This window comes from Mobula birostris, chromosome 6 (genome assembly GCF_030028105.1).
Source record: "Mobula birostris isolate sMobBir1 chromosome 6, sMobBir1.hap1, whole genome shotgun sequence".
Lineage (NCBI taxonomy): Eukaryota > Metazoa > Chordata > Chondrichthyes > Myliobatiformes > Myliobatidae > Mobula > Mobula birostris.
In genome coordinates, this window is record NC_092375.1 from 52901171 (window position 1) to 52919731 (window position 18561).

Below are 18561 nucleotides of genomic sequence, written 5' to 3' on the forward strand. Positions count from 1 at the left end.
CACCTGGACAAGCCAGCGAACACTGTGAGGATCATGTTATTTGACTTCTCCAGTGCGTTCAACACCATCTGCCCTGCTCTGCTGGGGGAGAAGCTGACAGCGATGCAGGTGGATGCTTCCCTGGTGTCATGGATTCTTGATTACCTGACTGGCAGACCACAGTACGTGTGCTTGCAACACTGTGTGTCCGACAGAGTGATCAGCAGCACTGGGGCTCCACGGGGGACTGTCTTGTCTCCCTTTCTCTTCGCCATTTACACCTCAGACTTCAACTACTGCACAGAGTCTTGTCATCTTCAGAAGTTTTCTGATGACTCTGCCATAGTTGGATGCATCAGCAAGGGAGATGAGGCTGAGTACAGGGCTACGGTAGGAAACTTGGTCACATGGTGCGAGCAGAATTATCTGCAGCTTAATGTGAAAAAGGCTATGTTGCTGGTGGTAGGCCTGCGGAGAGCTAAGGCACCAGTGACCCCTGTTTCCATCCAGGGGGCCAGTGTGGACATGGTGGAGGATTACAAGTACCTGGGGATACGAATTGACAATAAACTGGTCTGGTCAAAAACACTGAGGCTGTCTACATGAAGGGTCAGAGCTGTCTCTATTTCCTAAGGAGACTGAGGTCCTTTAACATCTGTCGGATGATGCTGAGGATGTTCTACGACTCTGTGGTGGCCAGTGCTATCACGTTTGCTGTTGTGTGCTGGGGCAGCAGACTGAGGGTAGCAGATACCAACAGAATCAACAAACTCATTCGTAAGGCCAGTGATGTTGTGGGGATGTAACTGGACACTCTGACGGTGGTGTCTGAAAAGAGGATGTTGTCCAAGTTGCATGCCATCTTGGACAATATCTCCCATCCACTACATAATGTACTGGTTGGACACAGGAGTACATTCAGCCAGAGACTCATTCCACCGAGATGCAGCACAGAGCGTCATAGGAAGTCATTCCTGCCTGTGGCCATCAAATCTTACAACTCCTCCCTTGGAGGGTCAGACACCCTGAGCCAATAGGCTGGTCCTGGACTTATTTCCTGGCATAATTTACATATTTACATATTACTATTTAATTATTTATGGTTTTATTACTACTTAATTATTTATGGTGCAACTGTAATGAAAACCAATTTCCCCCGGGATCAATAAAGTATGACTATGACTAGTTCATAGTTCCTTGTCGGGGTTCTCTGCATCTAGTCCATGTCCTAGCCCAAGACTGCGTTCTTGACCCTGCTCCTTGTCTGTATCCTGTCACGTCCCTACTCTAGTCAAGTCCTGTTCCTTGTACTTCAGTGTCTGTGTCTTGCATTTGGGTCCATTCCCAATGCCCCCCATTGTGACAGACATATGTACTCTGATAATAAAATTGACTTTGAACTTTTTGAACTTTGAATAAAGTGACACCATGGTGATGTGTATGTAATGCTGGTGGGAGTAGGGAGTGGTGTCGGTTAATGGGCGGAGGTGTTGGGGGAAGTAACTGATTTTGAGTCTAGTTGTCCTGTGTGGATGCCACATAGCCTCTTCCTAATTCCACAAGCAGCCTCTTCTCTAAGTCCATAAGCAGGGTTGAAGGGATCCTTTGTGTCATTGCTGGCCTTCTACCGCACCTTTCTGTACAGACAGTATGTGCTTGGTGGTGGGTAGGCTGATGCTGGTGTCTTCAAACTGTTGCTGTCTGTGCCATTTTAAACAGATGCACAACAAACTCTTGAGAAATCCCAATGAGCTACTCAACTGCAAATTTTGTTTCCTTGAGAAATTAAAATATCAAGGTACCGCTGGTTTAATAAGAATAACATGCAAATTAAAAGTACAAAGAGGACAAGAACTATTGAGAAAGTGATTTACATTTTTACATCTTGCGTTGTATTTTATTCATTGTGTCTGATTTCAAATTCAAAGTTTTATTACACTCGTAGAAACAAATCTTTGGTTATAATACCAAGACTCAATAAACAAGCCTTTCTGCATCTGAGGGTGTCCATGTCACTGCATCCAGATGCAATGGTTTGATGCATGTCTTTACTATGTACAGTTTCCTGCTCGCTGAAGCTCAATTAACGTCCTTGGTCATTGCATGCTTCATTAAATAGCTGTCAATCCACTCAAGGTGTGCAAAATGTGCTTTCCTAAACATAAAACTTGACTGGCCAGATGAATAAGCTCACTCAGCAAAACACTAAAGTAGTTCATTCCTGCAAAAATAAAAAAGAGAAAAAAATCTGGTATATTGGCTTATAAGAGCAGAAAATGCATACTATTTTCCCCAGACCATCTTTGCTAAAGTATTGAACAAACTGTGTTTGGACAAGTTTTTGAATCAGTTACTTTCATGTATGGATTTATTTCCTTTTATTCCAGCATTGTTACTTCTATACGTATAGTTCAGGTGGAAAAAAATCCATTACTATTAACTTTTTGCTCATTTGTTATCAATCTTGCTAATGTACAATTTTAGTGTGAGTGCAATTTGAAATGAAGCAAAAGTAAGTTTCCCATCTGTATGGCCGACTCAATTATATCTAGAATCATGTTGGGTCGTGGCACATCTTTGTTTAATTCTAAAGACAACTTAATACTAGCAGCGTTGGAATAAATATAACAGTAACACGGGTAAATACATTATGTTCTACTTTACCTGAAATGACAATTCTACTTAAAAGATAATTCTACTTCAGTTGTGAGATTATCCCAGTGAATCTCATTTGCGTGCTTTCTAATGCTACCACATCCAATGTCCCAACACTTATAATTAATGCCTCATCCTGTCAAAGCAAGCATACCAAATAACTTCTTCGCTCTCCTACCCATCTGTGTTACAACTTCTGTTGAGCTATTGGTCTTGCAGCCTAAGGTCTCTCTGTCTATCAATACTCTTAAGGTACCTGCATTTTTTCTATATGCTCTTCCAGAATTTGACATCCCTAATTGTATTACCTTGCACTTGTCGGAATTAAATTCTATCTACCCAAATTCATAAAGTAATCTCTGAGGAGTATATGTGAATTGATTATGGTGCATATTTAAAGTTCAACTGATGATAAGCGGTACACCATTTTATTCTCTTGCAAACTCTGGCAAGACCTCATTTGGAATTCTGTGCCCAGTTTTGATCCACACGTGCAGTGGCTGATATTGATGCTTTGGAAAATATGTAAATTGAGACTCATTAGACTAATTTCCAGTGTAAACTAACTTGACTATCAAATAGGCCAAATGGTTTTGAACTCTGCCCCTTAGAGAAGCATGAGTTTATCTGATTAAAATGCCTCTGATTATGAAAGGCAAAAACTGTTCCTAGTTTTTTCTCCAAGTGAATAGATTAAAGACGACCAGAGGGCATAATTTTAAGTAACATAAGGTCAGATCATGCTTAACTATCAGAAAGTAGTTTTTTAGTGACTAATGAATGTCTGGAGAAGGCTGTTGATTTATATGGCAGATGTCAATTGCTGAATGAGTTCAAATGACAATTTCAAAATACAACAGAGGTATCAGGGGCAGAATAATCTCTGGCTCCATTCCAGTTGTGTTGATGCATTGAAAGGAATTGCACAGGTTTGCGTTTTTAACAAATTGGTTGAAAATTAGTTCTGGTTATTAGCCAAATTTTACAGATTTTGTTTAATTGGGTCTGGTGGTGTGTGGCCATATTTTCATAACTATTGTATCAGAGTTGTGTGGAAAAGGCTGAGAGGAAGCATCTTTCCCTAAGTGTCATCATTGATATATTTTTGTGACCCAGTTTGGTGCTCTTTTTTTTCTGAACTCTCATACCATAAGCTAGCCACCACCTTTGACATTGTTGCTGCAGCCAAGACCTGCAGTCAGTGTTGAAATAAACTATGATTATAGACCATCAGATATTTTATTTGTGCCACACATTGCTATTTGGGGAGGACAAAGCGATTCATTCAATTCAGGCAGCACCCTATCATCAGAAAATTCTCTGAATAAAGAAGACTTTTTAATCATTCAGAAAAGTTCTACTTAAGTTTCAGGGCCTGAGGAAATATAGCAGGAGAAATAGAGATCGTAAATCAGGACTGTGAATAACGGTGCTGGGAAGATTCTAGTCCCAACCGAAAGGGAGAATGTGTCCCTGGATGTAAGTTCATACATTATAAAGACATTGGAAAGAAACTGAAATGTCTTTGAAATCGTTATGGATTCCCAATGGCTAGAGAAAGAGTCAAGTATCAGAAAGCTATTCACAAAGGTGACATTATTTTGGAGACAAAGAATTGAACCTGCACAACATTGTCCATTTTTTCCCTCTCCAGTCGTTGAACAATGTTCACCTAACCCACAACATGTGTGCTATGGTTGCAATTTGTAGCTGTTTCAAGAATCACCTCACTGTACCACCAGGGTGACCTAGAAAATACACTTCAGTACATCACAAGAACTGCAGTTCACGTGAACACCCATGATCCTCAACTGATCAATGGATGCCACTGCAAGACTTTTCACTGAGGTTCCTTCAACTACCCCAGAGAATGTTTCATCAATACAAATGTTTTTAATAGTCTATCAGCAACACCCCACTATGTTCCATAATGGACACTCAATGGATTTTTGCTATTTAAGTCTTCTGTCAAAAATAAAACCAGAAACCTGTGCTGATCAACTGACTGGAATGTTCTTAACTTCGACATTCTGAGCTACTCAACTGCTTCAAACAGGGTTCAATTATACGGGTGCCTAAGAAGTACAGTCATCCAGTAAACCTTAAGTCCAATGTGATGAAATACTTTGAGAGACTGGTGATGGACATAGCATCTCCTTCCTGAGAAGTGTCTTGCATCCACTCCAATTTGCCTACTGTCACAACAGGTCAAAAGCAGATACCATTTTATTGGCTCTTCACTCAATCCTGGAACATCTGGATGTTCTTTATTGATTACAGTTTGGCATTCAAAATTATCTTCCCCTCAAAGCTAACCAATAATCTTCCATGCTAGGCCTCAATACCTCCATGTGAAATTGAATCCCAAATTCCCAGTCCTTGTCAAATGCAGTGGAAGAAGGCAGCAATTGGATTTGGATTAAAAAGAAAGACAACAACTGGGCTGCAAGACGAAGACAGGAGGGTATGGAACTGAGGGGTGTGTATCTGGGACGCCAGGTAGCACCATTGAGCCCTCTGGAGATGTCGTGGGCTTGTCAATGAAACATCAAAGAAGGAGGGTGCCCATCTGGTGACACCGATGACGTACCTACCCTCCCTCCTTGTCACGACTTCAAACCCACTGCCAACATCGAGAGTGCCGACTTACCATAGGGATTGAAACATCAAGTCCTAGTAGCTCTACTTCTACTTTCAGTCTCCAGTCAGTTCAGATTGGCAACAACATCACTCCATAATCTCCCTCAGCAGAAGTGAACCACAAGGCTGTGTGTTTAGCCCCCTGATCTACATGCTTTATGCTTATGACTGTGAGGCTAAGCACAGCTCCAAAAACATAGCTAAGTTTGCAACAACATCCCTGTCTTTGGCTAAATCAAGGCAGTAACACATAAGCTTATAGGAAGGAGCTTGAAAGTCAGGCTGAGTGATGCCACAACAACAGGCTCTCACTCAATGTCAACAAGATGAAGGAGCTAATTACTGATTTCATGAGGAGGAAACTGAAGGTTCATGAGCCAGTCTTCATCGGGATCAGAGGTGGAGAGGGTCAGCAACTTTAAATTCCTCAGCGTTATCATTTCAGAACATCTGGCCTAAGTCCAGCATCTAAGTGCCATTATGAACAAAGCAGGCCAGCACCTCTACTTTCTTAGAAGTTTGCAAAGATTTGACATGTTATCTAATACTTTGATAAACTTCTGTAGATGTGTGATGGGGAGTATATTGACTAGTTGGATCACAGCATGGTATGAAAACACCAATGTCCTTGTACAGAAAAACCTACAAGTAGTGGATATGGTTCAGTGCATCATGAGTAAAGGCCTCCCTATGACTGAGCTCGAAAAACATGGAGCGCTGCTGCAGGAAAGTGGCATCCATCATCAAGGATGCCTACCGTCAGGCCATGCTCTCTTCTCGCTGCTGCCATCAGGAAGAAGGTACAGCAGCCTCAGGACCCACATCACCTGGTTCAGGAACAGGTATTATTCCTCAACCATCAGCCTTTTGAACTAGAAAGGATAACTTCACTCAACTTCACTCGTCCATCACTGAACTGTTCCCACTGACTAGGTTCATTTTCAAGGATTCTAACTTTCATGTTCTCGATATTTATTGCTTATTATTATTTTTTTTCTCAGTACAAGCTGGTGAAACCAAAGGTACAGGCATATCCAAGAACACACATTTCTCAATTGGTGGAAACTTTCAGATTATTCTAGAGGTGTCTAATATTGTGGCTTCCTGGAGTTTTATATAAATATTGCATTGAAGGCCTTATTGTTTAATGCTATTGTGTAGTGACTTTGGGGTGATACCAGTTGTATATATTACTATTGGGGCAACGTATACGCTGTTCATGTTCCATAGCCTTTCAATTTATCTTGTAAAATGGCATTTTTCTGGTGATTTTCACTTATTAATTTCTGTATGTTATGTGTGCTTAGCATGGTTATATCTATTAGGTAAGTTGATCTTGCTTGTTTATCCCATATTACTGTATTATATCCGGATGGTTATTATGGATTGTCCTCTCTCTGTAATAATGGATCGATCATAATATAATATGTAGGACTCTAACTCCAAAACTGGATCAGGGTTCTGTTTATAGTAGGGTGTGGTGATAGTATGTTAAAGCAAAATTTTGGAGAATGATGTTTACCATTTGATTGTGCCTGTAATCAGATTGAGTTAAACTGCTGCAGCATCCTGTACTGTACTGGATTGTTTTTGGTTTCTCTTGGCATTTTCTGCAATTATCATCTTGAACTTGTTGATCTTTTATTATGTATTCTTGTTAAATTTTTGTATTAACCATCTGGTCCTGAATTGACAAGAGAAACTCCTCTGTTTCTGGGAAGAGATCTCTAAACCTGAGCCAGGGGATCGAAGCTTCCTTGTCGACATCTAGTCTGCTCAGATTGTGGGAATGCCTTCCATGTCGTGTTATGGTCTTATGTTGGTTAACTTTTTCTTCATTTTTCTGGGTTGTGCTTTCATTTAAGTTCAATGGTGCGTACTTCTTATCAAATTGCATATGCTTGCATGGTGTGCTGAATCCTATTTTTGTTGACGAAAATGTACCCTCAGAAGCTTTATTTGACTATTGTGTAAATTTTTATGTCTGTTTTTCCTCTTCCTCCTTCGGTCCTAGATAGTGCTATTTTAAGTTCTGATTTTTCTTTATAAATTTTCCAGATCAATTTCAGACCAAGATATTATGCCAAAGTAATATATTAATATTGGTATAGTGAAAGTGTTTAATACTTTTGTTATACTTTTATTATTGAGATCTGTTTGACAGATTTTCTTAGGCCTTGAAGTAGATTCTATCAAATATTTTCCCTTTATCACACCATGATGTATTTTCTTTGCTTGTTGATATCCCAGATACTTCTATGTTTCACATTCATCCATTGGTTGTATTGTATCCTGCTGCTATGTTTTATATTCTACTAACTCTTTTGCACTGTTCTGCACATATCTAGTCCAAAGTTCATGTTTATGTCTTTAGAAAGCAGCTCTACTATTTGAATTCTGATTATTATTTTTTTTATTTTTCTCTTTGTATTTGCAAAGTTAATTATATTTTCTGCACATTGGTTGTTGTTCACACTGCTTGGGTGTGGTCTTTCATTGATTCTATTCCGGTTATTGGACTTATTGAGTATGCCCGCAAGAAAATGAATCTCAGGGTTGTATATGGTGACATATATGCACTCTGATAATAAATTTACTTTGAACTTTGAACTTGAGAGAATTAACATGGGTCAAAGTAAACACTGGGGATTTGGAATTCTTGTGCTGACATCATCTAGGTATCATGTATCATGGATCAAAGGAAAAACTTATTATTAGACAAGCAACTATTACACCTGTGTCTATAGTGTCTATTGGAAGATGTGTCTTGGGAGCACCATTGGCAAAGTTAAAAGAAAAGAAGTAAGACAAGGGGCCGGTTTCTTGGAAATCTCATGGGATTCTTCTGTGACCGTGCTAAGACACTGCTCCAAAGGCTGCTTGAGCTCCTTGAGACTGTTATACTAGCTAATTAAAGTTCAAAAAGTTCAAAGTTCAAAATAAAATTTATTATCAGAATACACATCACCACATACAACCCTGAGATTCTTTTTCCTGCAGGCAAACTTAGCAAATCTATAGAACATAATTGCAAACAGGATCAGTGAACAACAAACTGTGCGAATGCAAATACAAATAAATAGCAATAAATAATGAGAGCATGAAATAACAAGATAAAGAGTCCTTAAAGTGAGACCTTTGGCTGTGGGAACACCAGAAATAGAATGAGTGTAGTTATGCAAACACGAGGAATTCTACAGATGCTGGAATTTCAAGCAACACATATCAAAGTTGCTGGTGAACGCAGCAGGCCAGGCAGCATCTCTAGGAAGAGGTACAGTCGACGTTTCAGGCCGAGACCCTTCATCAGGACTAACTGAAGGAAGAGCTAGTAAGAAATTTGAAAGTGGGAGGGGGAGAGGGAGATCCAAAATGATAGGAGAAGACAGGAGGGGGAGGGATGGAGCTAAGAACTGGACAGGTGGTTGGCAAAAGGGATATGAGAGGATCATGGGACAGGAGGCCCAGGGAGATGGAAAAGGTGGAGGGGGAGGAAAAACCCCAGAGGATGGGCAAGGGGTATAGTCAGAGGGACAGAGGGAGAAAAAGGAGGGAGGGAGGGAGGGAGAGAGAGAGAGAGAGAGAGAGAGAGAGAGAGAGAGAGAGAGAGAGAGAGAAAGAATGTGTGTATATAAATAAATAACAGATGGGAACGCTTCTCCCCCATTTCACACACATCTGCTCTCACTCCATCCTCCCGTCACCCACTAGGAATAGGGTTCCCCTGGTCCTCACCTACCACCCCACCAGCCTCCGGGCCCAACTATTATTCCTCTGTAACTTCCACCACCTCCAATGGGATCCCACCACTAAGCATATCTTTCCCTCCCCTCCTCTCTCTGCTTTCCACAGGGATCGCTCCCTACGCGATTCCCTTGTCCATTTGTCCCCCTCATCCCTCCCCACTGATCTCCCTCCTGGCACATATCCTTGTAAGCGGAACAAGTGCTACACTTCCTCCCTTACCACCATTCAGGGCCCCTGACAATCCTTCCAGGTGAGGCGACACTTCACCTGTGAGTCGGCTGGGGTGATATACTGCGTCTAGTGCTCCCGATGTGGCCTTCTATATATTGGACAGACCCGACACAGACTGGGAGATCGTTTTGCTGAACACCTACGCTCTGTCTGCCAGAGAAAGCAGGATCTCCCAGTGGCCACACATTTTAATTCCACATCCCATTCCCATTCTGATATGTCTATCCACGGCCTCCTCTATTGTAAAGATGAAGCCATACTCAGGTTGGAGGAACAACATGTTATATTCCGTCTGGGTAGCCTCCAACCTGATGGCATGAACATTGACTTCTCTAACTTCCACTAATGCCCCACCTCCCCCTCGTACCCCATCCGTTATTTATTTATATACACACATTCTTTCTCTCTCTCTCCTTTTTCTCCTTCTGTCCCTCTGACTATACCCCTTGCCCATCCTCTGGGGATTTTCCCCCCCTCCCCTTTTTCCTTCTTCCTAGGCCTCCTGTCCCATGATCCTCTCATATCCCTTTTGCCAATCACTGTCCAGCTCTTGGCTCCATCCCTCCCCCTCCTGTCTTCTCCTATTATTTTGGATCTCCCCCTCCCCCTCCCACTTTCAAATCTCTTACTAGCTTTTCTTTCAGTTAGTCCTGACGAAGGGTCTTGGCCCGAAACGTCGACTGTACCTCTTCCTAGAGATGCTGCCTGGCCTGCTGCATTCACCAGCAACTTTGATGTGTGTTGCTTGAGTGTAGTTATCCCCTTTTATTCAAGAAACTGATGGTTGAGAGGTAGTAACTGTTCTTGAACCTGGTGGCACGAGTCTTGAGGCACTTGTACCTTCTACCTGTTGGCAGCAGTAAGAAAAGAATATGGCCTGGGTGGCGAGGATCTTTGATGATGGATGCTGCTTTTCCACAGCAAAGTTTCATGTAGACGTGCTCAATGGTTGGGAAGGATTTACCCCTGATGTACTAGTGCAGCTCAGGCTGGCATTACTGTCCTTCAGTCACGTTGGTTTGAGATTGGTGAATTGTTAGCATAACTCTCTTGGAGAAAATTTCAAATATCACAATGCCAGCCTTCAACTTCAATATGGAATCGTGTAATGCCGCTAATACAATGAAGCTGTCCAGTTTTGGTTGCAAGTGCATAACTTGCGGTGATAGCTCCATAAACTTCCGGTGTTTAAAATGAATACTGAAGGCAATGAGATCTTGAAGTTTAAACACCTGCCACAAGTTGGAGTGCTTCTGTTCCATATGGTTATAATATGTAATTTTAGGAATTTTCTCCATATATGCACAGGGTGATTGATAAGTTTGTGGCCTAAGGTAGAAGGAGTCAATTTTAGAAAATGTAGCACATTTATTTTTCCTACATTTACACACTTAGCGCAACGGTCATGGAGCATACGGATCCCTTCTTTGTAGAAGTCGGCGTCTTGGACCGTCCACGGCAGGGGGTGATTGAAAGGTTCGTGGCCTAAGGTAGAAGGAGATGAGAAACTTCAAACTTTCTGCATTTTCATTCAAAGAGTTGAACTGCATGTGCATGTAACAGGAGCTGTATACAGTAACTCATCTCCTTCTACCTTAGGCCACGAGCTTATCAATCACCCCTGCTGTGGACTACCTGGAGGTCCAAGACGCTCTCATTACATGCACGTGCAGTTCAACTCTTTGAGTGGTAATGCAGAAAGTTTGAAGTTAATAACTCACCTACTTCTACCTTAGGCCACAAACTTATCAATCGCCCCTGCTGTGGACCACTTCTACAAAGAAGGGATCCATTTGCCCCATGACCGCTGAACCAAGTGTGTAAATGTAGGAGGGGACTATGCTGAAAAATTAATGTGCTAGGTTTTCTAAAATTGACTCCTCCTTCTTTAGGTCACGAACTTATCAATCATCTCTTGTTTGTGTGTGTGTGTGTGTATGTATATATATAAATTTTATTTTGCAGTGAGAAGGAAATAACAGTTTATAATCAAGTGAAGACACACTTGTTTGAGCTTTGTATCAAAGAAAGCATTGGTACTGAAGCTCATATAATAACCTAAACTTTGGTACTGTCCAACAATGCCTTGTTTGACTGGATAAACATATCTCACACAAATATCATTGAGATAGTACAGATCAGATGTGGATAAAACCAGTCACTGTTGAAAGTGACCCCTGACCTGTGTGCTCATAAGAGGTCTGGTTTGGAGGAAAATAACACACAAGTTGTTTATTACTGGAAGTATTGTTGTGGGAATACCACAGATCACCACAGATTTCAAAAATGACCTTCAATTTCAAGTGCAGGAAAAAGGAAATAAAGAGACAAACTGTTCTAGTATATACATTTTTGGTCAGATCATTCAAATATTATTAGGCTGAAAGATCTGAAATTGTAATTCAATCTTTTTTTCTATGAATGCATTTTCTAAGGAAATAGGCTGAAGGCTTTTTAGACAAATGTTGAAATAAGATCTGAATTAGGGATTTACTGTCAAATATTTCCTGGCTCTGTTGATAAACAGAGGACAATGGATTTAATCCATTTTATCAGATGATAGTGTGGCCCTGAAGTGGGATGGGTAAGGCTTCATCTTTCAGTGATTCATGAAGGTCAAGCATTTATAGAGACTGGGTCTTTGCATCTCAGCAGCTGGTGCAAGAAAATATATTTTCTTTCAGATGAGTTGTAATCTGAGCAAAGCCAGCTCAAATAGAAACTTTCCCTTTAAAGCCTTTCCAAACGGTTTAATTTTATTTAACTCTTAAACCAAATAGATTTCCACAAAATGCACTTTCTAGTCCATAGAGAATATAGTTCCCAGTACGATGGTGCTTCAAGTCCAATATATCTCAGACCGGGAACTGGATTACTTCCTCATAAACCAGTGAAACTCCTATTCGATATGTGATTGTGTTCTCCCTTTATCATTAAATAACCATTCAAACAATAGAAGATCTGGAAGTATTGCTGTTTATCCATTCCGTTTGTGGTTTTCAATCCACTCCAAATTGATGACAGCGATGAAGTTTTATTTCAATACAACTTACCTGGGAGTAATTTTTAATTATTACTTCCAGTGTGATATATTCTTTTATAAACTGATTGATTTTCCGTGATTAATAAGATCAGTGTATGTTGTTGACACCATCATGTGTATGTTGTTGACATCATCATGTACATGCAAAATATGATGAAGAAATTATATTAATATTTGAGTAAATTGTGACAGAAAATGCTTCAATTTCTGGATGAGTGAGAATAACATAGAGAATGGTTGTAAAATTACGTCATGCACAATATCTGTGTATCTGTTTTATTTTAACCCAATTTCTTTCCTCAAGTATGGTTCATTGAATGCAGGGGTAATAGCCAAACTGGTGGGCTTTGGATAAGAAATGGGCTGCAAAGTTTTGGACTGCATGTATTTTATGGAGCCCAGAGTATAACAGGCTAATTAATGTTTCTAGATTTAATGAAGGCTCTTACCTTTAGTACTAACTTGGACTTCAGTTCCCAAAACAACTTCTTGTAAGATGGACAAAAATGAGCTCATAAATAACTGTCTGTTGTAAACTTGGTTTAAATTTCATTTCCATTAAAATTGGTTATTGGAAATCTGACAAGATTTGAATATTGTACATTTTTGAATCATATTGCAGAAGTATTTATGTCATGAGAACAGAGAACACCAAGCTAAATTTACCAGTCTATTGTCATTATGACTAATTAAATTTACTACTATTACCTTCTCCTGGCTTTGTCATTCATGGTTTCATTGAATGTATTTCATTATTTTGTGTGTTGTTCATGATTTTATCTTACATTGACAGCAAGCATCATAATTGGATAAAATATCATTGTTAAAGTATTATGTTACAGAGAAGTAAATGCACTGTAAACTATGAACAGTATTTCAAAGCTCAAAGGATTAATTTGTTTGCTGTTGTTTGTGCTCAGCAGCACTGAGCTCAATTTTTGAGGTATATTTGACTAATTCCATAGTTTCTCCTGTCTTTTATATTCAAACATTTGGATGGTCTAGATACATCAACAGGATGTCAGATCATATCCATTCAATAGTTTTTACAGTTTGAATAAAGGAAAATGGCAAAGTGATGTGAAACCTTGAATGCTAATATAGCCTCAGCAACAATCCATTAGGCTTTTAGATAAGGTTTTTGCATTACCCTTGCTGAAGCTACTAATCTGCTATTGTTTTAACACTGCCTCTCATTGCTGAGATTGTGCCTTATTTGAGTTTTAATAAACATGAATAGGCTAATATATCCACTACTCCTGAGGTGGAGATTAGACTGACGATTCAATTACCTTTTATTTCAGTTTTATTTTAAAAGACCTGTTTTGAATATAGAATGACCAATTGCTCTGTTATAATCCAAGGTCAGGTTCTAGAATAACTATGGCAACTGGATTTATTATATGTAGTTATTGCTGAGATAGTAGTTTGTGTTTGGCTGTTGTCAGAGTTAAGAGGATATGGCCAAAAAAAAGAAGCATTTGTCAAATTTATTCTATAAACTGAGAGCTTTTTTGTGGTAATGAACTGTAAACTAACTCGATTAATTTACGATGAGTATATTACAGTAATTTATTGTTTCCTTCAGTGTGGGCACAGACAGACACAAAATGAATAGTAAATCCTTGCAATCAATGTACAACATGAGTCCCAAAGGGATAATGGTAGAAAAAAAATTAAACAAACTGCCTCAACCAACTAAACCATATATGTGCTACAAACTATAATGGAAATCCAGCACTTTCAGCCACTAATCTTATCTCAGAGGCAGCAATTACCCTAATGGCTAATAAGTTCAAAACAGCTATTGTTCCTATCCTATACATTGCACACACTGCTAGTGAAACATTCTTTCCAAAAGTACATCTTTCATTACAGTACAAAGCAATGCAACTTCAAACTCGGAAATTGAATGTATTTGAAAGCCTAACACAATTTTTAACTAAGAGCTTTGAATGCTTAACAATATCATTAGGTCTTGCATGATAACTAATAAACTGAATTTACATTTGTCTTTTGAATTAAAAAAATAATATGCAGGTAATAAAAAGAAAACTCAGTTTACAGCATCAATTTGACTGATGCTTTTTTTTGTTGGCCTTTTTACTCCAACAAACATCTGAAGACAAGCAAACAGAAATAGATACCTTATGAAAAAAAAACATTATTTTCATTTTGGAAACTGTCATTAGAGAGATTGGAATTTTCCCTGTATTCTCTCAGGAATGCCGCAAGGCAAAAACTTAAGACTTTTTCTTGTGCTCTCTGTTGGCTAAATTGCATCTATTCATCAAATCGTCTGTTTTCAGTATGTTTCATTAGCCTAGTAGTATGTAAATTTGTTCCAAGAAAAAAAAGCACAGATATTCAAAGCACATTTATTCAAAACAGCACAGCTCAATTGATCAGAGTGTTAATAGCCAGAAGTTATGTGCACATAGCTTACATATGGGATCGAAGAGATGGTAGGTGCAGGAAGGGGGATTGTTTTTGCAAAGTAAACAATGCCTCAGTCAAAGAGTTAGCTTTGTTGATAGTTTTGACACAGGTGGCTGGGATCTCTCCAGAGCAAGCCACAGGACTGTATAGATGTGATACATTTTACTGAGGCATGGATGTGCAGTGGGTACGACAAATGAGGGTCAGAACACTCACATACAGATTTCACTGCATGTTGTGAAGTTGTAAAACGATCTTTGTAGGGGGAAGGGCAATGACCTCAATTGCATTTTTTAGTTTTGTTAAAAGTTAGAAGTTTACATACTGCCTTCAATATTTCTAGCATTTAAAAAGAGAAATGCAATATTTTGTTTAACAGCAAATAAAAGAAAATGAAACAATCTCTAATCTTTTCTACGATCAGTATACACATTGGTATTCTGCATTCCTCATGCTATTAAGTCCAGTGAAGAGTACTTGTAAGAACTGTAAAGAAACACACATCCATCAGCCATTCCCAAAACTGCCTTGTGCTTTTGGCATCTCAATCATCAACCTGTTGTATCATCTATCAGCAAGCACAATCAGCTTGATACTGAGGAGGAAGTGTTGCTTAGGCAACAAGACATTGGGTCAAATTCAGATTATTTTCCAATTAAATCGAAGAGGTCACCGTGTGCTCATTATTCTGGTAAGCACAATTACTTCATGTAGTACCACAAGCCATTGGGCATTAAGCCAGATGAGACATTTGCAGAGCAATAAAAAATACTGTGTAGAGATGAGACTAAGTGATTATCCTAATTATTCAAACATTAAAATCCTTGAAATACACAAAAAAGGTCCCGTTATGTCTTGGCAGCTAGACACTATAATTACTTTCGGGAGTACGATAATAAAAATTGAACCTGCACATTGGATGGCTAATGGAAGATTTCACAATCCTGACCACATACAGCACTATATTCAGAGTACAGATGGAAAATGAAACCAAAACATATGGCAAAAAGGACTTTGAATGACTGGAAAATGTTAGCGTGATTAATTTGCTGCACAGGGAGGGAGGAGAAGCTCAAGAAAACAATATTTGTTGGGGATTGTATAATTAGGGTTGGAGACAGGCATTTCTGTAGCTGTAGAAATGGTTTCAAGGTACCATGCTATCAGTGTTAAAGGACTCACTGAGTATCTGCAGAAACACCGAGGTCATTGATAAAGAGGCAGATGGTTGGTCTGTTGGTGAACTGCGAAGTTCAATAGACAACAAACAATGTATTGTGATTATAGATAGAAAGATGGATTAGGTCCGACTGATGTACTTTAAGAAATAAGAGCAGAAGGGCATAAGGATCAGAATTAGACCATTGAGCCTATTGGGTCTGCTCCACCATTCCATCATGGCTGATTCATTATCTCTCCCAACCCCATTCTCTTGCCTTCTCCACATAACCTTTAACACCATGAGTAATCAAGGTCCTATCAACATCCACTTTAAGTATACCCAATAACTTGGCTTCCACAGTCATCTGTGACAATGACTTCCACAGATTCACAACCCTCTGGCTAAATAAATTCTCCTCATCGCTGTTTGAAAGGGATGTTCCTCTAATCTGAGTTGTGCCTTCTGCTCCTAGACTTTCCCATTATAGGAAACGTCCTCTCTACATCCACTCCATCTAGGCCTTTCAAAATTTGATTGGTTTCAATGAGATCTACTCTTGTTTTTCTAATCTCCAGTGAATACAGGCACAGAGCCATAAAACACTCATCAAACGTTAACCTTTTCCTTCCCGGAATCATTCACATGAACATTCTCTGGACCATCTCCAAATCCAGCATATCTTTTCTTAGATAAGGGGCCTAAAACTGCTCACAATACTCCATGTATGGTCTGATCAATGTTTTGTAAAGACTCAGCATTGCATCCTTGGTCTTACATTCCAGTGCTTTTGAAATGTATGCTGACATTGCATTTGCCTTCCTTACCACTGCCTCACACTGCAAGTTAACCTTTAGGGAATCCTGCACGAGGTCTGATTGCACCTCTGAATTTTGAATTTTCTCTGCATTTAAAAAACAGTCTATGCCCTTATTCCTTCTACCAAAGTGCATGACCATCTATTTCCCTACACTGTATTCTATCTGACACTTCCTTGCCCATTCTCCTAATCTAAATCCTTTTGCAGACTCCCAGCTTCATCAATACAGCCTGCCCCTCCACCTATCTTCATATTGTCTACAAACTTGGCCACAAAGCCATCAATTCCTTTGTAAAAACCGTTGACATATAATGAGAAAAGAAGTGGACCCAACACTGACCCTGGCAGAACACTACTAGTTACCTGCAGCCTTAGAAAAGGCCTCCTTTATCCTCACTCTTTGACTCCTGCCAGTGAGCCAATCTCTGCTACATGCTTGTATATTTCCCGCTCTTGCCTATCGTTTACTCTTTATTGTTGTTTTTCCTCTCTGCACCTTGTGGCACATCAAGCAGCAATCCTGCCGTTTCTTTAGTACTTGTCTGTTTGTTTTATGAGGCTGAGTCGCTAGCTCAACACTCTAGCCAGCGTGGATGGAAAGTGTGCAACAAGGAGCTGGGTCATTCAAACCCAGGACAACATGCCTCAAGGTCTGGTGTGGATGGCACTACACCACCGGCCGGCTCTTTACTCTTGTAGCTGTTGTCATGTGTGAAGCCAAGCAGAGCTGCAGAACGGATGATGTTAATGAGAGAGATAACGAGAGACAACGGAGAGCCATTCAAAATGCTGATAAGAGAGAAGAGAGAGATAACGAGAGAGAGACACATAATTCAGATATTGGAGTCTGCCACAGACAGTTTGCTTTGAACCTGAACTGTTCATTAACAATCCTGCTGAGACAATAGGAAGTGTGAAGTTTGATGGATAGGTGATACTCCATCAGGGGGATAAAAATAGTGGGTTTGCTAAGGCACAAGACACATGCCATGAGACCCTGGAAAAAGCATTGTGCCCCACAAGTTGGTGGGAGTTTGGAGGACCAGTTCGTGGAAATCGGTCAGAGGCTCACAGGGTGTAAATGTACGACCGGTGGGGACCTGTTGTGTGTCTGCCCTTGCCTGGGTGCCGGGTTCACCATGGAAGAACGGTCGCATCCGGAACGGAGGGGTCACAGTCGGTGACCACAGTGGGATCAGAAGGCATCGAAAGGTTTGCCTGAAACCTCAGCTGTATCTCTCACTCTCTCTCTCTCTCCAACGGTACAACAACAGCGATTACTTCGAACTACGCTAGACTGAACTGAACTCTGCTTCATCTTAAGACTGATCATTTTACCCCTAGACTGCGATAGAGCTTGGTTGATTTCTATTACCCTATTTCTGTGTACATGAGTATACTATCATTGCTAACCTGTTACATTTATATCCTTGCGGTTAGTGTACTGTACTTATTTTTGTTAATAAAACTTTATTAGTTTCTAGTAATCACAGACTCCAATGAGTGTTCCATTTCTGCTGGTTTGACAACCAGTTACGGGGTACGTAACACTGTAAAAAAAAATCTTTTAGAATCCTCATATATTATTAGCTAGTTTAATTTAATATTTCATCTTTTCTCTCCTTATGGCTTTTTAGTTGCCTTCTGTTGGTTTTTTAAAAACTTCCCAATCCTCTGACTTTGCATTAAATTTTATAATGTATATGCCACCTCGTTTGCTTTTATGATGTCTTTGACTTCCATTGTCAGCCACTGTTGCCTCATCCTCCCTTTAGAATACTTCTTCATTTTTAGGATGTATCTATCCTGCACCTTCCAGATTGCCCCCCGAAAATCCAGCCATTGTTG